Below are 23709 nucleotides of genomic sequence, written 5' to 3' on the forward strand. Positions count from 1 at the left end.
GTTTGTTGATTCATAGTCATTTCAAGACATTGTTTTCTCTCCCGGTACTTGAAACTGAGACATGTTCGGGCCTCAAACAAATCCAGCGTGGTATTAATGGTTGTTTGTCTGCAATGTCCATTTACGACGTTCGTACGGATAATTGGGATCCGTTTTTAGTCTTTATTTGTTTGCAAAGGCTCCCTAAAATTACACAAACCTTATGGGAGCAGAGTGTTAAAGATAAATCCTCTATTTCGATGTGGAAAGACCTAGATAGCTTTTTGTCAGAACGAATTCAGACACTCATGTGTCTACATGGTATGAGAGGAACTGATCAGACAGCAAAGTCTAATGTTAAAAAACTTCATAGTAATATGACTAATACCAATTCCTCGCGCTCGCCTACTCCTCCTCGAAAAAATTATTGTTTCCTATGTCCCCAACATTCCCACTTGCTATTTGAATGTCCTAGATTCAAAAATATGTGTCCCTCGGCTAGGTTTTCTATTGTGAAACGTCGTAGATTATGTGTGAATTGTTTGCGGAAGGGACATGAGGTAAAAAGTTGTATTAGTCAGCATCGTTGTTCCTTATTGCATCGTAATGACGCTTCCCCTAGGAGATCGTATCCATCTGTTTCTTCGGTTAGTCAGAATCTAACCAATACAGCCAATCCTACGCCATCCGATTCTTCTCGTCCCTCCACCTCATCGGCATGTGTTCCTCGACAGGTATTTCATACGTCTCAAAATAGTTCTGTGCTTTTGGGAACAGCTATGGTAAATATTAACCATAACGGGGTATCATATCCAGCTAGGGCTTTAATAGACCCTGCATCGGAGTCATCTTTTCTCACTGAGGATTTGCAAAAGAGGTTTAGACTTCCGGTAAGTTCAACTGATACCGTCATTTCTGGGGTGAATTGTGCAATTTCGGCAAATTCACGGAAAATCTGCTCACTGGAAATTGGTAGCCCATCAGATCCCTCGGTGATGTTAGAAGCTCGAGCTTTAGTGTTGCCATCCATTTCTGCAAATTTACCCTCGTTTACAGTTCCCTCTGATTTAAGAGCTCAAATTCCAAATATTCGCCTAGCAGATCCTAAACTATTTGATTCGCGACCTGTGGACATTTTGTTGGGTGCAGATTTGTATCCTAAAATTTTAAGAGAAGGTTGTCGTTCGATTCTTTCAGGAACTTTGTTGGCTCAGAATTCAGTTTTCGGATGGATTATCACTGGACCGATTTCATCATGAGGTCCTCTGATCGAACTTTGTCTAACTCTTTTCGTCGCTAAAATCGATATCTTGTCAAATTGATCTGATTTAAATTGTAATTGCATAAGGCAATTTTACTATCGTGTTGTTGTGATTTGAAATGTTGCTCAGATCTATTCGAGATTTGGCTCCGCTTGGGACTAACATTGATAGCATAGTTTATGTACTTTTTGCTCTTTTTGAAACAATTCAAATTTGTCGGTTGTAAATTTTTTTACAATTTTTTCGTCCCACTCATACCTTGTTGGTATTATACGATATACGTTTCGATCTTGTGGGTATGTTGTTATCTATGTGAAAATTTCGAGAACGGTATCTCATTCCAGCGGGAGCTCCACATATTGGTGGCCTTTGGTAAACTGGTGTGAAAATTGTTAAGGAATATATTCCAATCGTTGTATCCGACGAATATTTATCGTTTGCGAATAGTTATCGAAAAGCTAAAGTTCTTAAATATCTTGGAAGTCGGAATATTTGCTCCATAAAAGGGAATTGTTGTGAAAAGTTGGCCAAGTAGATAATATTGATCCCGATATTAACTATTGACGCTAAAGTCATACACGTTCGAGCCGTAACCGGCGTTGTAAAGCGGTCCGTATCTGAACTGGTCGCTCTTACCGACCACTCATCCTCGAATTCCTTTTAAATTCGCAATTTTTTCTTAGAACATGGATTCCTCTAATATGTACGACATCGATCTCGTCATGGCAATTGAAAATCAACTAGAGGGTGCTGATAAAAAGAAGAGGACTACATCGGAAGTAGTGGATGAGTTAGTGAAGCCTATCGCTGCCGTGAAACTCACCGAATCGGAATCCGTCTCTGCGGATCCTGCAACTATGCCAACCGAATCCGTCACTGCGGATTCAAATCATCCTTCTCCTATCTCCTCCAAATCCGTCACTGCGGATTTAAATATTAGTAGCGCAAAATCCGTAACTGCGGATTCCGTCACTGCGGGTTCTTCGGGTCGAGCACTCATTTACAAAGAATCAGAATCCATAACTGTGGGTTCAATCGCGACTTCACACAATCGTTCGGTGGAAGTAGGGCGTACGACCGTCACTGCGGTCGATTCGGACACCCCTCATAAAAATAGCTGTCGGGTTTGTCACCGCCGGCACTCGTTGAGCACTTGCAAGGAGTTTTTGGATATGACGTTAGATTCGCGTCTTAATATAGTGGCTAAACACCGGGACTGCACACGCTGCTTAGGAAAATGGCACCAAGCTAGAGATTGCCACAGTACAAAAGCCTGTTTCAGGTGTGGTGGTGATCATCATTCCTTGTTGCATGACGACAGAAAAGATTTTGGATCTGTCTGTCAACGATTGTTTCGTCCGCGTCATAGTTCGAGGTCCCGTCCGTACCCTAACTCTGCGTCCTGTCCGAGTTCAACATCCGTATCTCGTTTGTCCGTTGATTCTCGAAGCCATCAATATGATAGCACTTTGGGCATATTGCCTCTTCAAACGGTTTCGACCTTATCGCCAAGTTTGATAGTTCAACTTAACTGTGTCGGACCATATTTCCCAGTACGTGCGGTGCTGGATACCTGCTCAATACAGAGTCTTATTTACTCATCCATGGTGAACCATTTAAGGCTACCCACCTTTTACCTAGACGGAATAAGGCTATGCCGAATTTCGATTACGTCCGTTTATGATCCCACCAAATCAATTTCGTTAGTGGCCCGAGTAGCAGACTTGCAGCAAGTCTATACCCCAAAAGAAGCAGTTTCTGAAACTGTTAAAGATGCATTCCTTGGTTTACCATTAGCTGATCCTTCATTTTTTCGTCCTAGTTGGGTGGCTTTGGTACTTGGTCCGGATGTGTATGCCAAAGTTGTAACTCATCGCGTACAAGCATCTCCTGGGCTACCTATAGCCCAGTACACTATATTTGGATGGGTGTTGTCGGGCGTGTGTTATACGTAAACCTTTTGTATTTTGTAGCTTTGAAAGTTAGAAAAAATGGATTTTAATAAAATATTGAATTGCTCACAAATCACTGCACCTCCTTTTTTCATTATATAGTACCTACATGTTACAATACATAATATCGACCTGTGTTACAACATTCATAATGTTGCAAGGTGGGCGCCTAATGTTTACGCAAGAAATATTAAATTAATTTATTTGCATTGTTTGGAAATGCCCCTCTTTTTTGTCGTTCTAATTTCATTGTTTTTGATTTTGCATACTCGTTAGAAAACTGCCTACTCCTTATTGTTACATCATTGAACTGTCAACTAGCAGTTTTCTAACGAGTATTGGTTTGCGCCGACGCCACCTTTCGGCATTATTCTTCTTCGTATCGATCGATCGTAACACAGGTAACCTGTTTGCTAATTTTCCCCTTTTTTTTCTATTATTTATTATTTATCAATAAAGCGACTGCTTTTATTTGAATTTTAAACTAAAACTATTTGTGTTTTTATTTTTCTTCCCTTTCTTTATCGGAGCGCAATTTCGGCGCATTTACAAATGTATCAAAAAAAACTAAAATACCGAATATCGTAAGGTACCTTTATATGGGGGCTATACCACAACGTGGACCTATACATGCAATGTTTTGCCACTCGCTCAGGGACCCGTTATGACCTACAAATACCAATTTTTAGACAAATCCGTGAAAAAATGTGGAGGCATAAATCATCAAAATACCGAATATCGGGAGGTACCGTTATATGGGGACTATACCAGAACGTGGACCGATATATCTCTTTTTCAATACCAACCATCCCAGACACAATTCAAATAGCTCTGCTAAATTTTGGCGCTCTACGTCAAATAATGTGAGCTGTATCGTGATTTCAACAGACAGGCGGACATCGTTGAATCGACTTAGAATTTTATGCTGATTATGAATATATATACTTTATGGTGTCTAAGACGAATATTTAAGGATGTTACAAACGGAATGACAAAGTTAATATACCCTCCTTTCCAAGGTGGAGGGTATAAAAAGGCTTCCGCCGGGTACACTTCGATTAGCTAGTCTGCCTTACGCTAGTAACCTTCATATTGATTCTAGTGCATGATATATGGCTCAGGAACTGCAACGTTACTATGTAACTCAATTCGAAAGTTCAAATGAGTCGAAAGCCGTAAATGATCCGAATTTAAACTCTTACTATGTAACAATTTCGGATCGAATAGAAAGTGCTGCAACTAATTGGATTTCTTTTGCCAGCACCTTCGAGTGTATTTCTCAATTTACTTCGTAAAATGTCAGAAATAGAAATATCAAAAAAAAAAAAAAAAAAAAAAATTAAATATCTATCTATCTATTTGGTGTCTGTGATAAAAAAAAATGGATTCGGTTTTTATTTGGTCGCAAAATAAAAATGAGCGATTAAAACGTAAAATTATACGCTATGATGTAGATTTAATGCTGTTACGGATGCAACGTAAGTAGAAAGTTCGGTGTAGTCTGTACATATTTCACTGTGTTTATATTAGTGATACATTTTCGGCTTAACAAGGAAGCATATGAATACGTCCTAGATATCATTAGTTCGGAGCCTCCATCTCAGAGATCCACCGATGTAAAATCAGTATCAAATCAGTAAGTATTTTCTAATATCATATATAAATATGATAATATCATAAATATAACTATTGTCTGTTTTTATAGTCAATTGTTGTTTTGAGGGGAAGATGCCGATCAACTGCGTTAAGTTTTGCTAACACGTTATCTATCTTAGCGGTAAATAGCTGCTATGGAGGAGCATCACACGACGCCTACAAGTGACTATTTATAAATAATGCATATGTAAATGGTGACAAGTCAGACAAGGTTAATAGGAAAGTGGGTTTAGCAAGCGGTTTGATAAAGCAAGATCTATAATTGAGCGTATGTTGACGAATTGAAATATTGAATGTTTGCGGTGCATTACACAATATTTGTTTGGAGCATAATGTCGAACCACCCCCAGATATATCAAGTAATGAGCAAGAAATGGAATTGACCTAAAAACCTCTTCTTTAGATTTAAAAGAACCATAAAAATTCTTAGCTATAGCCCAAGCCATATGAAATCAAAAAAAGAAAATTAAATAAATAAGTAATAATAATTTCTGTCGTAAAAAAGGCAAGTAGTGATGTAATGCTTATATATTAGATGCAAATTAGATCCCATTTTTATCAATTTCTAAAATCTCTCTTTTCAAATTATTTGCAACATTAAGTTGAAAACAAAAATTCAACGTCTAATTTCATTTCATATTCTAATTTCCTTTTTTGCAAGCTTACATACAGTGTATGTGCATATTTTAGATTACTATTTATTTTATCCAATACTGGAATGGGGAATCGGGGTGGGGAATCGGCAGACACCAATTCATCTATATCCGTCACATCAAATGTAATGTGGTTGAACATATGCGCCACATCCTGCTCGGCGGTTCTTTCAAAATTTCGCTTTAAGATGCGTCTTGATATCTGCCCAAACCTAAAAAGACAAAAGTTCATTTACATTTATGGAACTGTGTTATACTTACTTTCCGCATTGAGGGGCGGGCTGCATTTATATTTTTTACTAATCGTTTCCTCAAATTATTGGTGGCTTGTTTAGCATCCTGAGCTTTTATGTATCCCCTAGCCAATTGTTGACGCTACGACATATAATTAACCATTATTTCAAATTGGCTTTGCCTCGTGTTGATATTTCTGGTAATATTTTCCATATAAAAACATTTGAACTCATATTTACCTATAAATACATACATTAATTAATTATACAATCACATTTTTCAGAGCTTCTTTAGTTATTTGAATTGTAATATCTTTTGTTTATTTTGTTTTCTTTATACGTTGATAAAATATCAAAAGAATATAAATGCCTACTTTCGAGCGACTTTGAGATCTACCTTCGAAATACATTGTAATATAAATCCGAAAGTAGAGTATCAATATCGGATACTCGGATATGACAATATGTTTGCAGGGCCGAGTTAGTTGGTAGGAAAACTCCTCAAAATTTAACCATCGAACCGAGTTATATAGTAATCACTCTGTCCCATTCCACTAGATTATTATGTTCTTTCCCCAAATGCTTCTGGCTGCTTGTTGTGATTGTTCGCTTTAAATAACAATTTTTTTTTTTCAAAATAAGTGCTTCCACCTGTAAATCATGTTGAGATCACCCATAAATGTTTAATTATTGTGATTCATGACGGTTGTATTGCAATTTCTAGTAAACTATTAACATTCTCTATTTCAATACATCATTGTTAGCTGTGAGTTACTATTACAACCAGCATAATTGTACTTCAACAAATAACACCTGCACTGTAAAATTAAACGTTTCGTTTCTTAAAATAAAAACAACAAGTAAAAAAACATTAAGCTCGGTCGGGCCAAACTTTTAATACCCTCCACTTTAGGGTAAAAGAAATATTGGAAGAAATGTGGCAAAAACCATTAAAATGCCGTATATCGGGAGGTACCGTTATATGGGGGCTATGCCAAAACGTGGACCTACAATTATAATGTTTCGCCACACGAACTAAGACCCATTATGACCCACAAATACCAATTTTTAGACAAACCAGTGAAAAAAATGTGGCAAAAACCACCAAAATACCGAATATCGGGAGGTACCGTTATATGGGGGCAATACCAATTCATGGACCCATACATGCAATGTTTCGCCACCGGAGGTGGAACCCATTATGTCCCACAAACACCAATTTTCAGACAAATCCGTGAAAAAATGTGTCAAAAAAACTAAAATAGGTCATAATGAGTCCTAGTTCGAATGGCAAAACATTGTATTGTAGGTCCACGCTTGGGTATAGCCTCCATACAACGGTACCTCTCGTTATTCGATATATTGATGGCTTTTGCTACATTTATTCGCAGATTTGCATAAAAATTGGTATTTGTGGGTCCTAATGAAATGAAACAAGTAAAAAAGCTGTAAGTTCGGCCGAGCCGAACTTTTAATACCCTCCACCATTTGGTACAAATTTGACAATTTCCAAAAAAAAAAAAAAAAAAAAAAAAAAATAAAATAAAATAAAAATTCTGTTAAAATCTTAAAAATACCGAATGCCTATACGACGACGTGGACCTACATAGGCAACTTTTGTCATAAGTTATTACAATATTTTAATGCGAAACTTGGAGAAAAATCTGTTTAAATGTAGCTAAAATCATCAAAACACCGAATATAGAGGGTACCGTTATATGTGGGCTATACGAAGACGTGGACCTGCACAGACAATTTTCTGGCATGGGCTGAAGTATCCATTACGAACTTCACATGCGAAATTTGAAACGATTCCGGTAAATAATATCGCTAAAATCATCAAAATACCGAATAAGGGGGGGGGGGGGTACGGTATATGTGGGATATACGAATACGTGGACCTACATGGCCCATTTTTCTGTTTTGTGCTGCCGTATCTATTACGAACTTCAAATGCCAAATTTGAAACAATACCGGTGAATTATGTCGCTAAAATCATCAAAATACCGAATATCGGGAGGTACCGTTATATGGGGGCTATATGATAACTTAGACCTACATGGCCCATTTACGAACTTAACCTGCCTACTGGCAAACTAAACATGTGTGCAAAATTTTAGCCTTCTATCTCAAGTTGTTCGAAAGATAGCGTGATTACAACAGACAGACAGACAGATGGACATGGCTAAATCGTCTTAGAATTTTACGCTGATCAAGAATACATATACATTGTTGGGTCTGACATGAGTATTTCGAGGAGTTACAACGGAATGACAACATTAATATACCCTCCATAGTATGGTGGAGGGTATAAAAATGTGTGCAAAAATCATCAAAATACCGAATATCGGGAGGTACCGTTTTATGTGGATTGTACCAGAACGTGGACCTATATATCTCATTTTCAATACCAACCATCCTAGACACAATACAAATTGCTCTGACCTACAAATACCAATATTCAGACAAATCCGTGAAAAAAATGTCACATAATTCATCAAAATACCGAATATCGGGAGGTACCGTTATATGAGGACTGTACCAGAACGTGGACCGACATATCTCATTTTCAATACCAACCATCCTAGACACAATACAAATTGCTCTGCTAAAGTTTGGCGCTCTACGTCAAATAATGTGGGCTGTATCGTGATTTCGACAGACGGACATAGTATATTCATATAGGATATATATATTCATAATCAGCATAAAATTCTAAGTCGATTTAACGACGTCCGTCTGTCTGTCTGTTGAAATCACGATACAGCTCACATTATTTGACGTAGAGCTTCATTTAATTTAGCAGAACAATTTGTATTGTGTCTAGGATGGTTGGTATTGAAAATGAGATATATCGGTCCACGGTTTGGTATAGTCCCTACATAACGATACCTCCCGATATTCGGTATTTTGTTGATTTTTGCTACATATTTTCACGGATTTGTCTGAAAATTGGTATTTGTAGGTCATAATGGGTCCTAATTCGTGTGGCGAAACATTGTATGTATAGGTCCACGCTTTGGCATAACCCCAATATGACTCTACCTCCCGATATTCGGTATTTTGATGATTTATGCCACATTTCTTCGCGGATTTCCCTAAAAATTGGTATTTGTGGGTCATAATGTGTTCTAGCTCCTTTGGAGAAACATTGTATGTATAGGTCCACGCTTTGGCATATCCCCAATATGACTCTACCTCCCGATCTTCGGTATTTTGATGATTTATGCCACATTTCTTCGCGGATTTGCCTAAGAATTGGTATTTGTGGGTCCTAATGATTTATAGCTCTTTTGGCGAAACATTGTATGTATAGGTCCACGTTTTTGTAGAGCCACATGTAGCGGTACCTCCAGATATTCGGTATTTTGATGAATCATGTGACATTTTTTTCACGGATTTGTCTGAAAATTGGTATTTGTAGGTCATAATGGGTCCTAGTTCGAATGGCAAAACATTGTATTGTAGGTCCACGCTTGGGTATAGCCTCCATACAACGGTACCTCTCGTTATTCGATATATTGCTGATTTTTGCTACATTTATTCGCAGATTTGCCTAAAAATTGGTATTTGTGGGTCCTAATGAAATGAAACAAGTAAAAAAGCTGTATGTTCGGCCGGGCCGAACTTTTAATACCCTCCACCATTTGGTACAAATTTGACAATTTCCAAAAAAAAAAAAAAAAATAAATAAAATAAAATAAAAATTCTGTTAAAATCTTAAAAATACCGAATGCCTATACGACGACGTGGACCTACATAGGCAACTTTTGTCATAAGTTATTACAATATTTTAATGCGAAACTTGAAGAAAAATCTGTTTAAATGTAGTTAAAATCATCAAAACACCGAATATAGAGGGTACCGTTATATGGGGGCTATACGAAGACGTGGACCTGCACAGACATTTTTCTGGCATGGGCTGAAGTATCCATTACGAACTTCACATGCGAAATTTGAAACGATTCCGTTAAATAACGTCGCTAAAATCATCAAAATACCGAATATCGGGGCGTACCGTTATATAGGGGCTATACGAAGACGTGGACCTACACAGATTATTTTCTGTCTTAGGCTGTAGTATCCAGTACGAGCTTCAAATGCCAAATTTGAAACAATATACATGTGTGCAAAATTTTAGCCTTCTATCTCAATTTGTTCGAAAGATAGCGTGATTACAACAGACAGACAGACGGACATGGCTAAATCGTCTTAGAATTTTACGCTGATCAAGAATATATATATACTTTGTTGGGTCTGACATGAGTATTTCGAGGAGTTACAAACGGAATGACAAAATTAATATACCCACCATAGTATGGTGGAGGGTATAAAAATGTGGCAAAAATCATCAAATTACCGAATATCGGGAGGTACCGTTATATAGGGGCTATACCAAATCATGGACCCATACATGCAATGTTTCGCCACCGGAGCTGGAACCCATTATGACCAACAAATACCAATTTTCAGACAATTCCGTGAAAAAATGTGTCAAAAATCATCAAATTACCGAATATCGGGAGGTACCTTTATATGGGGGCTATACCAAAACGGGGACCTATAATTACAATGTTTCGCCACACGAACTAGGAACCATTATGACCCACAAATACCAATTTTTAGACAAATAAGTGAAAAAATATGGCAAAAACCATCAAAATACTGAATATCGGGAGATACCGTTATATGGGGGCTATACCAAATCATGGACCCATACATGCAATGTTTCGCCACCGGAGCTGGAACCCATTATGAGCAACAAATACCAATTTTCACACAAATCCGTGAAAAAATGTTGCAAAAATCATCAATTTACCGAATATCGGGAGGTACCGTTATATGTACCGTATAGCCTACCAAATCATGGACCCATACATGCAATGTTTCGCCACCGGAGCTGGAAACCATTATGACCCACAAATACCAATTTGTAGACAAATCCGTGAAAAATGTGGCAAAAAAAAACTAAAATACCGAATATCGGGAGGTACCTTTATATGGGGGCTATACCACAACGTGGACCTATACATGCAATGTTTTGCCACACGCTCAGGGACCCGTTATGACCTACAAATGCCAATTTCCAGACAAATCTGTGAAAAAATGTGTCAAAAAAACTAAAATACCGAATATCGGGAGGTACCTTTATATGGGGGCTATACCACAACGCGGACCTATACATGCAATGTTTTGCCACTCGCTCAGGGACCCGTTATGACCTACAAATACCAATTTTTAGACAAATCCGTTGCAAAAACCATCAAATTACCGAATATCGGGAGGTACCTTTATATGGGGCTATACCACAACGTGGACCTATACATGCAATGTTTTGCCACACGCTCAGGGACCCGTTATGACCTACAAATACCAATTTCCAGACAAATCCGTGAAAAAATGTGGCAAAAATCATCAAAATACCGAATATCGGGAGGTACCGTTTTATGTGGACTGTACCAGAACGTGGACCTATATATCTCGTTTTAAATACCAACCTTCCTAGACACAATACAAATTGCTCTGACCTACAAATACCAATTTTCAGACAAATCCGTGAAAAAATGTGGCATAAATCATCAAAATACCGAATATCGGGAGGTACCGTTATATGGGGACTGTACCAGAACGTGGACCGACATATCTCATTTTCAATACCAACCATCCTAGACACAATACAAATTGCTCTGCTAAATTTTGGCGCTCTACGTCAATTAATGTGGGCTGTATCGTGATTTTGATAGACGGACATAGTATATTCATATAGGATATATATATTCATAATCAGCATAAAATTCTAAGTCGATTTAACGATGTCCGTCTGTCTGTCAGTTGAATTCACGATACAGTTCACATTATTTGACGTAGAGCTTCATTTAATTTAGCAGAACAATTTGTATTGTGTCTAGGATGGTTGGTATTGAAAATGAGATATATCGGTCCACGGTTTGGTATAGTCCCTACATAACGATACCTCCCGATATTCGGTATTTTGTTGATTTTTGCTACATATTTTCACGGATTTGTCTGAAAATTGGTATTTGTAGGTCATAATGGGTCCTAGTTCGTGTGGCGAAACATTGTATGTATAGGTCCACGCTTTGGCATATCCCCAATCTGACTCTACCTCCCGATATTCGGTATTTTGATGATTTATGCCACATTTCTTCGCGGATTTCCTTAAAAATTGGTATTTGTGGGTCATAATGTGTTCTAGCTCCTTTCGCGAAATATTGTATGTATAAGCCCACGCTTTGGTATAGCCTCCATATAACGGTACCTCTCGTTATTCGGCATATTGATGATTTTTGCCACATTTATTCGCAGATTTGACTAAAAATTGGTATTTGTGGGTCCTAATGATTTCTAGCTCTTTTGGCGAAACATTGTATGTAGAGGTTCACGTTTTTGTACAGCCACATGTAGCGGTACCTCCATATATTCGGTATTTTGATGAATTACGTCACATTTTTTTCTAGAATTTGTCTGAAAATTGGTATTTGTAGGTCCTATGTTCGAATGGCAAAACATTGTATGTGTAGGTCTATACTTTGGCATATCCCCTATGGCTCTAGCTCGCGATATTCGGTATTTTGATGATTTATGCCACATTTTTACGGATTGTATGTAGAGGTCCACGCTTTTTTATAGCCCCCATATTACGGTACATTTCGTTATTCAGTATATTGATGATTTTTGCCACATTTCTTCACGGATTTTTCTAAAAATTGGTATTTATAGGTTATAAAGGGTCCTAGTTCGTGTGGCGAAACATTGTATGTATAGGTCCACGTTTCTTTACAGCGTCATATAGCGGTACCTCCTGATATTCGGTATTTTGATGATTTTTGCCACATTTTCCCATGAATGTGTCTAAAAATGTTTCCTTTAAATATTAACGGAACTACTTTTGTTATTGGACATCGAAGGACCCTACTATTCGTCTTGATGCCATCGACATCATGCTATTATGTAATGCTGGACACAAGTTGATGACTCGTCATAACTTCCTGTCATTCTGAGCTGCAAGATCGTCTCTAATAACTGCTAATCTAATCTGGCAACGCTATGCCTGAGTAAAAGCGTAAAAAGTGACAGCTAATCATTTTATCTAGTTATTGTGCGATACAATATTTTTTAATTCAAAATAAATGCTTAACCTGTATTTCTATCTATAAAAATCTTATATTTGTTGGAGTTCACTCGGATTGTAATAGATGTTCATTACAATTGGAATCAACACCTATACCGAATTCAAATGTTATAAACGTGTTGCTGTTGTTGAAGAAAATATTGCTGAATTCCAAAATAACTGTTGTTGGCCATTTGCTTTGAGTTTATATTGTGGTTGTCATTTTTGCTGTAGTTTAAATGGACGATGCCTGCTGCTTCTAAGATTTTGTGTGACTCCTGTAAGGGTGCTATTGGCAAAGGTGGGTCCATTATGTGCAGAATATGCTCTAACTGGTTCCACTCAGATTGTGCTGATTTCTCGGCCAAAGATATAGCCGCATTGAAGGCGATTGGTAAATCAGTATATATATGTCCAAGTGTGATCGGAACCTGTATAATGGTGGAAGGCGTCATATTTCTGATGATATTCAGTCCCTTAATAAGAAATTTGATAATTTCATTACCAACACTCAAAATGAGCAGGGCTCAATCAAAAAAGTGCTGGAGGAAATAAAAACCAATATGACTGCTTGTCTCAATGATATGAAGAGAGACATACTAGAATGCAATAAGAGAATTGATTAAATTGCTTCCTTTTCTTCAAATATTTTGGACCTGCAAGTGATATCATAATTAGTGGATTACCGGAAAATATTACTGATCTCTTCAGTGTGGCGGTCGGTCTGGCAGATCACAGATATTATTAAAGGTGATGGCTCGGACATTGAAAAGCGCTTGTATTTGAACGACCATTTCCCACCTGCTGCGTCAAAATTAAGCATGGTGTGCAGAAAATTGCGGGACAAGAAATTGGTTTCAAGGTTCAAGATTCTTAATTATGAAAAACCTAGGGCTGTATTGCATCTTTCAGTTTAATGGAGTTGATGTTTTAGTTTTCTTATCAAGTTCAATGTATTTACCTGCAACACTTTCTGATAAAGTGTGATAAAATAATTCATTCGTTACAATATTAGTTCCTCTGATTAATTTAATTTGAATTTAATTTTTAAGTATATTATTCTTTATTGATTTTTAATTCTTTTTAACTACCTTTTAATTAAACAAACAGTATAGTTTTTAACGATTAGCTGTTGAAATTGGAATTTGCAATTTTCGTGCGTGAAATACATTTATTGGTTATTGTTAATTGGTTCCCAACAAGATTTACTTTATTTGAGTATGATGTCTTCTAATTTTGACATTGGTCCTGTAGTTAGCAACAATGAATATTATATGGGAAATTCAGAGCAGGGCATTTAAACTGTCAACGTATTAGACCCTCAAAAAATTCTATAAAATTCAACGAATTTAAATCAATTCTTTCTGATTCGCAATTAGATGCAATAGGCCTTTCAGAAACTTGGCTAAAGCCTGAAGTGCCATCTCGGGCAGTTGACGTTCCTGGTTATAAAATTTACCGGAATGACCGCCGGTGCCTGAGGGGTGGTGGTGTGGCTTTGTGTATCTACTAAGTTAAAGCATAACATTGTTTTTAAATCTTCAATTGTAGGAAAGTGTGAGTCGACATTTTTAGAGATGTTTTCTGGTAATACAAAAATTTTGTTTGGAGTTGCTTATCTACCTCCTGTTGGGGATATTTCAACATTTGAGCAAAACATCAGAATTTATTTTTGAGATATTCCAATATAATACTTGTTGGAGACTTTAATTGTGATCTGTTCAACCCCTCTCGTGCTGCGTTATTGAGAGCTATGTGCTTGAGATTAAACTTAAACGTTTCTCATAATGTAAAACCCACTTATTTATATATTGTCCATAAAAGTACAAGCTTGATTGATTTTTGGTTGCTTAGTGATTTTACAATGAAATATTGTTCTGGACAAGTGCACTATCCGTCCATGTCGCATCATGCGCTGCTTTTTGCGTGTTTTGACATAAGTATGAATGAAATGAAAGAAATAATTGAAACCATGATTTTGAACACATTAATTGGGATGGTGTGTATGAATGCTTATCAAATTTTAATTAAATGGGAAACTCTATACAATTTACTTAAAGATCTTTATTATTATGTCCCAGTGGTACGTAGACATATTTCACCAAAAGCAGAAAGTTGGATTAATTGCAGAAATATTTCATCTGCTAAATCTTTAAGAGATTGCTCTTACAAGGCCTATATAGAAAATCCTTGTCTTGCGAGATGGGCAGTGTACTGCAAGTAACGTAATAGGGCAAAGAGAGTTATACGTAATGAGAGATTTAAGTATTACTCCAGGTATTTTCGTAACCTTAATACTAAGAGTCTGTGGCACATTCTTCGAAAGCATGGTTGTACTGAAGACATTGATGTGCCTAACAACTGTGATGCGGAAAGTGTTAATGAGTTTTTTGCTAATTGTGGGACATCTGATATTGGAGAATTTCACGATAATGAAACGTCGTTTTCTTTTTCATGTGTTGCTATTGATGACGTTATAGATGCAAATGGGAAAATTAAGTCCAAGTCTGTTGGCCTGGATAAAATATCTATTGAATTTGTTAAACTAATGTTTCCTTACATTTCTTATCTGTTACTGGATTTAATAATTTCTATTTTAACGACTTCGGATTTTCCCCAAAGTTGGAAACTAGTAAGGATAGTAGCGATACCAAAAGCATCCATGGTACTGGGTCCTGAAGACTTGAGACCGATTGCTATACTCCCTGCGGTGTCTAAACTTTGTGAACACATATTAAACATGTAAAAAAATATTAACTTTTAATACCCTCCACTTTAGGGTAAAAGAAATAGAACAGTGTTTGGCTTGCTTGTTTGGGATACCATAGTATTTTGTTGTTGCAAAATCGTCAGGCAAAATCCCATTATTGTTGTTTTTATAAAAACAACGTTTATTTATGACAAAACAAACTTACATGGTTATGTTACTTCGTTCAGGTTGAACGAAAGCATAACAAGTGGAGAAAGATGTAAATGTTTATAAGTGCGGTTGTAAGATTTAGAAGATTTTCCAAAAGAATTTTAGTTTTATGTAATTCTTTTGTTCCTCTTCTATTGAGCTTACGATCTCGTCACTTGGGTAAAAAATGTTTTTTGTCATAGAAGTTATTTTTTAAAATAACTTCTGGGGAGAATATCCCAGACAAGAAACAAGGGAACTGATGAGGATTGGTGGCTCTTTCCGAAACCTAGGTATTCCCTGCCTTACCCCCTGGTAAACATTACCATCGTTCTCCACTCATAAATAAACGTTGTTTTTATAAAAACAACAATAATGGGATTTTGCCTGACGATTTTGCAACAACAAAATACTATGGTATCCCAAACAAGCAAGCCAAACACTGTTCTATTAATAGACACAGGCACGGTCGACGAAGGGGTTTTTGTTGTAACAGACAAAACAAACTTACATGGTTATGTTACTTCGTTCAGGTTGAACGAAAGCATAACAAGTGGAGAAAGATGTAAATGTTTATAAGTGCGGTTGTAAGATTTAGAAGATTTTCCAAAAGAATTTTAGTTTTATGTAATTCTTTTGTTCCTCTTCTATTGAGCTTACGATCTCGTCACTTGGGTAAAAAATGTTTTTTGTCATAGAAGTTATTTTTTAAAATAACTTCTGGGGAGAACATCCCAGACAAGAAACAAGGGAACTGATGAGGATTGGTGGCTCTTTCCGAAACCTAGGTATTCCCTGCCTTACCCCCTGGTAAACATTACCATCGTTCTCCACTCATAAATAAACGTTATTTTTATAAAAACAACAATAATGGGATTTTGCCTGACGATTTTGCAACAACAAAGGTAAAAGAAATATTAAAAGAAATGTGGCAAAAACCTTAAAAATGCCGTATATCGGGAGGTACCGTTATATGGGGGCTATGCCAAAACGTGGACCTATAATTACAATGTTTCGCCACATGAACTAGGAAAATCAGTGGAAAAATGTGGCAAAAACCATCAAAATAACGAATATCAGGAGGTACCGTTATATGGGGGTTATACCAAATCATGGACCCATACATGCAATGTATCGCCACCGGAGGTGGAACCCATTATGACCAACAAATACCAATTTTCAGACAAATCCGTGAAAAAATGTGTCAAAAATCATCAAATTACCGAATATCGGGAGGTACCGTTATATGGGGGCTACACCAAAACGTGGACCTATAATTACAATGTTTCGCCACACGAACTAGGACCCATTATGACCCACAAACACCAAGTTTTAGACAAATCAGTGAAAAAATGTGGCAAAAACCACCAAAATACCGAATATCGGGAGGTACCGTTATATGGGGGCTATACCAAATCAAGGACCCATACATGCAATGTTTCGCCACCGGAGCTGGAAACCATTATGACCCACAAATACCAATTTCACCGAATTGTTCACTGTAGTGTTTTATGGCGGCTGGGAAATATGTAATTTTATAATATTTATTGTTTATTACTAGATTTTCCCAGCGCCTGAACCTCACTTAAAAGTATGTACAAAGTATTTTGTACAACGTCATACACTAGTCCTTCAATTTTGGAGGGGCAGCATGCCTTGGCGTGAAAGTAGCACAACGTCTTTACTTTTACACTTGACTGAGTCAATTAGGAAGGATCATAATGAAACAAAATTACTGAGTGGCAGATCGCAATATGTTGAGATGAGTGGAGTCAGATCTAGTACTGTTTCTCTAACATGTGTAGTACCACAAGGGTCTGTTTTAGGTCCGTTGCTGTTTATTATTTATATTAATGACCTCTCAGAGCATATTAATCTTAATATCTGTCCATTATTCATATTTGCTGATGATGTAATACTGTTTTTTAATTCTGAAGCAAATAACATGGATTGTTTAAAAAGAACAGTAGATTCCTGTTTAAACGATATCCTCGGATGGACTAATTATAATTCTTTATAGATTAACTCGCGAAAGTCGAAAATCATTCTTTTTGGTTCTCATGATCAGGATATTGAGATTTTTATAGGTGATTAGAGAATTGATGTTGTTGATAGACATAGGTGTGTGGGAGTTATTTTGGATAATAAGTTGACACTATATTGACCACATACACAGTAGAATTTATTTAATTTTACGTAAATTGTATTCTACCAGTAATGTTGTACGCATTAGAAATTATTTGTGGAACATTGTAAGATTTGTTTATAATGTTCATATATATATATATATATATATATATATATATATATATATATATATATATATATATATATATATATATATATATATATATATATATATATATATACATATATATATATATATATATATATATATATATATATATATAAGTTTTCTACAAGGCATATTTGACTCCGAAAGTCACTGTAAGAAATTCAAAGTATTAATTGGCTCCATTTGTGAAGTTTCCTAAAAAGCAAGGAACAATTCTACGACGAAGTGATTCCTTTACTAAATAAGTCAGTACGGCTGCTTCATTAAATGAAAAATCCTCTTTTAGCAAGAAGCCTATATGACCTTCCTTCAGCTTTGTCCCAATAAATTGAATAGTAGATACGGACAGTAGATTTAAATAGGAATTCAAAAAACTTTTTTGTCGATAAATGATAAAACCACTGCTACAAAAACAAGCACAGTCCATTGAAATTGACATTTTACACAACTCACACCAAACCGTCAAGACAGTTCGTCTCGTGCACAAATACAAAGTAATCAGTGGCTCTTGCCACAAAAAGTTACATTACAATAGCATTTACAATAGTCAGGACACATAACCGAAAAAACCGAAAACATTTGCTGAACACACGAGCCTCCAAAAACTCTATGAAAGCATTAAAGGAATTAGAAAATATTGTTTCAGAGATAATACAATTGCAAGTGACGCCAATTTATACAAAGTACAGAGTGAATTAAACAATACAATAGATACAAAGTGTATTAAACACTTTTGAGATGGCATTTTTGATTATGGCATTCGCTTATTTCCGAATGTAATAATGTTTGAAGGAATTTATGGTATTAATTAACTTAAGCACACTGATACAGTACTTGAACTAAGAACTAAATATCTAACGACTGCCAATGGATCTGAGGTTATGATTTTTTTTATTTTAAATTCAGAAGAAAATTGTATTAATGTTAAAGACATTAAGGATCAACTTATTACATTTAATCAACCTAACCATAAATTAGGCAATGGTAAAGGACACAGGCGAAATGAGAAATTGCAACCACTCTAATAATAAATTGATTGCTTAACCCGAAGTCTAACAATAAATATAGAACATTTATATATAAGCTGACGTAGAAGAAATATGATCGAAATAATTACCCTCTCAATTTTGGATAGCAACGTATTAAAAAATTTAAACATGAATTGTTACCAATCAAAATTAATAAAAAACAGTAAGTTCGGCCTGGACGAACTATGAATAATCTCCACCATTTGGAACGAATTAGATACATTAAATCCATTACAAATTCTGTTAAAATCTTAAAAATACCGAATATCGGAAAGTGCCGATCTATGGGGGAAATACGATATTGTGGACTTATATATCAAAATACTGAATATCGGGAGGTACCGTTATATGGGGGCTATACGATATCGTGGACCTATATGTATAATTCTCTTCCAGGCGGTAAAGTACTCACAAAGAACACTTGTGTAGAATTTCAGAGAATTCCATTGAAAAATATGTCGAAAATCGTCAAAATACCGAATATCGGGGGGGTACTGTTATATGGGGACTATACGATATCGTGGAACTATATACACAATTCCCTTTTAGGGGCTAAAGTACTCACAAGGAACTCCTTTTGTGGAATTTCAGACCAATATATTTAAATGTTATTACAAGTGGATGATATGAAGGCTGGTACATTTTGTCAAGCTCTAAAAGGGAGTATGTTTTCGTTGGATTTATATATGTCGAGAAAATTGTAAAAGTTTTTTTTAGAGAAAATTTGTACTCGTATTGAATTGAATTTATCAAAAATCGAGATAAATTTATGTTGAATAGAATAATTTATGATTAATGCGGAATTTTTAGATTTGGATATGGAAAAATTAATGGGGATAGGAGTAGTTTGCAAACTTTTAAAATTTGTCTCCTGTAAAGACACGATTGATGGGCTATAATATTCATTAAGAGTTTGTAGCTCACTGTAGTTATTATTGTAACCTTTTATATTCCATTGCTGAATATTAAGGACCATGATTCAAATGTTTGGATTGATTATGAAGTAATCGGGAAGATATGTCTCTCATAAAATATGAAAGAACTACAATAAAAATAATGAATATCAGTTTTATGTGGCCGTGTATATTTGTACTATTTGTTATACATTTTGTTCTCAAAGAGAAACATTAATAACAAGAGATCTTGATTGTTAAGAGAATTTGTAAAGGGAAATTAAAAGAATAAAAACTGAAAAAATATTTTTTATATGAGATATTAGTTTTTTAAATAATTTGAACTCATCATTTAATGTAGTGACTGCAAAGAACAGCATAATATGTGGAAGACTGAAAGGTGGAAATATTCCGTATATAGGGAGGTACCGTTACATGGGAGCTATACGTAGACCTGGACCTGCATAGACAATTTTCTGTCACAGCCTGTAGCATCCATTACGAACTTCAAATACGACATCTCAAACAATTTCTGTGAGTATTGTAACTAAAATCGTCAAAATACCGAATATAGGGAGGCCCATACGAAGACCTGGACCTGCACATGAGTATTTCAAGGAGTTACAAACGGAATGACAAAGTTAATATACCCTCCATAGTATTGTGGAGGCTATCATAAACAGTAATACATTAATGTGGTATAAATGGTAAACCTAATAGCTATTTAGAAGGGTTCAGACAGTTTTTTAATTAGAAAGGGATCTTTCAGGCCAGCTTCGCGGACTTGGTCAGCTATCATTAATATTATACACAATTTTGGATATTTTAGTATCATTGTAACTTTATATATACGGAAGTTTTCAATTAAACATGCTATATTTTGTTATTGTTTTTTCTACCCTCCACCATACATAGTACGGAGGATATATTAAGTTCGTCATTCCATTTGTAACTCATCGTAATAATAATCTTAGACCCAACAAAGTATATATATTCATGATCAGCATAAAATTCTAAGGCGATTTATCCCTGTCCGTCCGTCTGTCCGTCTGTTGTAATAACGCTACAGTCAAAACGAATAAGGATAGGAAGCTTAAGTTTTGCACAGATCTGTCTTTTGTCTGCCGGCAGGTCAACTTCGAAAGATGGTCCACGATATCGTATAGTCCCCATATAACGGTACCCCCGTTATTCGGTATGTTGATGATTTTAGCCACACATTTCAATATATTGGTCTGAAATTCCACAAAAGGAGTTCCTTGTGAGTACTTTAGCCCCTAAAAGAGAATTGTGTATATAGGTCCACGATATCGTATAGCCCCCATATAACAGTACCCCCCGATATTCGGTATTTTGACGATTTTCGACATATTTTTCAATGGAATTCTCGTTGTGAGTACTTTACCGCCTGGAAGAGAATTATACATATAGGTCCACGATATCGTATAGCCCCCATATAACGGTACTCCCATTATTGGGTATTTTGATGAATTTAGCCACACATTTCAATATAATTGTCTGAAATTTCACACAAGGAGTTCCTTGTGAGTACTTTAGCCCTTACAAGAGAATTGCGTATATAGGTCCAAAATATCGTATAGCCCCCATATATCGGTACCTCCCGATATTCGGTATTTTGATATATAGGTCCACAATATCGTATATCCCCCATAGATCGGCACTTTCAGATATTCGGTATTTTTAAGATTTTAACAGAATTTGTAATGGATTTAATCTATCTAATTCGTCCAAATGTTGGAGGTTATTCAAAGTTCGTCCAGGCCAAACTTACCGCTTTTTTACTTGTTTTTTCTTAATTCTGAAAATAAGATGAATGAATAAATTAATATATATATATATATATTAATAATTAATATATATATATATATATATATATATATATATATATATATATATATATATATATATATATATATATATATATATATATATATATGGAGCAGTATGAGATGTCATTTCTTATAATTCAAAGTTATTAAGACGAACATATGCAGATATGATTCGGGTTTTGATATAGCAAACTTCATTCTTCGCTTAATAAGAAGCGCAGTGCGAGTATAAACAATTCTACAATTTTTCGAATAGAATGTCTTCTGGATTCCTCAATTCGAATGAAAAATTTCGAAGCACTTTCTAGGAAAGATCACACAATCCATAGATGTCAATATTACATGTTGGAGTATACTTATTTCAACGCGAAATAGCATAATATTGTATATGTGAACAACTTTTATGGAAGTTTGCTACATTGTCTAGCCTAATGTTACATGATGAGCTTGATTAGTTCAGTGATTGGTGTTAATCGGTCGCATGAGTTTTCTACAAGGCATATTTGATTTCGAAAGTCACTGTAAGAAATTCAAAGTATTAATTGGCTCCATTGTGAAGTTTCCTAAAAAGCTAGGAACAATTCTACGACGAAGTGATTCCTTTACTAAATAAGTCAGTAAGGCTGCTTCATTAAATGAAAAATCCTCTTTTAGCAAGAAAGCTATATGACCTTCCTTCAGCTTTGTCATCGACCCAATAAATTGAATTGAATAGTAGATACGGGATAATAGATTTAAATAGGAATTCAAAAATCTTTATGTCGTTAAATGATATAACCACTGCTACAAAAACAAGCACAGTCCATTGAAATTGACATTTTACACAACTCACACCAAACCGTCAAGACAGTTCGTCTCGTGCAGAAATACAAAGTAATCAGTGGCTCTTGCCACAAAAAGTTACATTACAATGGCATTTACAGTAGTCAGGACACATAACCAAAATTCTAATTAAAACATTTCCGAGATAATACAATTGCAAGTGACGCCAATTTATAGAAAGTACAGAGTGAATTAAACAATACAATAGATACAAAGTGTATTAAACACTTTTGAGATGGCATTTTTGATTATGGCATTCGCTTATTGCGAATGTAATAACGTTTGAAGGAATTTATGGTATTAATTAACTTAAGCACACTGACACAGTACTTGAACTGAGAACTAAACATCTAATGACTGCGAATGGGTCTGAGGTTATATTTTTTTTTTTTTGAAATGAAAAGACATTAAGGATCAACTTATATATATATATATATATATATATATATATATATATATATATATATATATATATATATATATATATATATATATATATATATATATACATATATATATATATATATATATTAATTTATTCATTCATCTTATTTTCCGAATTAATACAAACAAGTAAAAAAAACATTAAGTTCGGCCGGACCAAACTTTTAATACCCTCCACCATTAGAAGAAATGTGGCAAAAACTCTAACAGCTTATAATTTTCAAATAATTTACCGTAATCATTTATTCGATTAGAGAGTTTAGCTGAATCTTCTAGAATCTGCAGAAAAGTTTGTTTTTGAGATTGGAAAAATCGGAAAAAGCTCACTCCAATTTTTCTACAATCCACACAGCACCAGTGAAGTCCCTTGTTGTTCGAAATTGCATCCGCAACAAGTCCAGAAATGTCACTACATTTAAGATGGCAATTTTCGTGACATAACCAGCATGTTATCATTCTTTCATCTGATTTTATTTTGCAATTTTTATTTAAACACGCCATAACAATAATATATTTTTTTACAATATGACGTACAGAAAAAAGTTGTAAAATTTGAAACAACGTAAAATTTATTTGCGATGGAAACGGTGTAACAGGGTTTTAATCAGGT

The sequence above is a fragment of the Musca domestica genome, unplaced genomic scaffold, assembly GCF_030504385.1.
Source record: "Musca domestica strain aabys unplaced genomic scaffold, Musca_domestica.polishedcontigs.V.1.1 10, whole genome shotgun sequence".
In the NCBI taxonomy this organism is placed as follows: Eukaryota; Metazoa; Arthropoda; class Insecta; order Diptera; family Muscidae; genus Musca; species Musca domestica.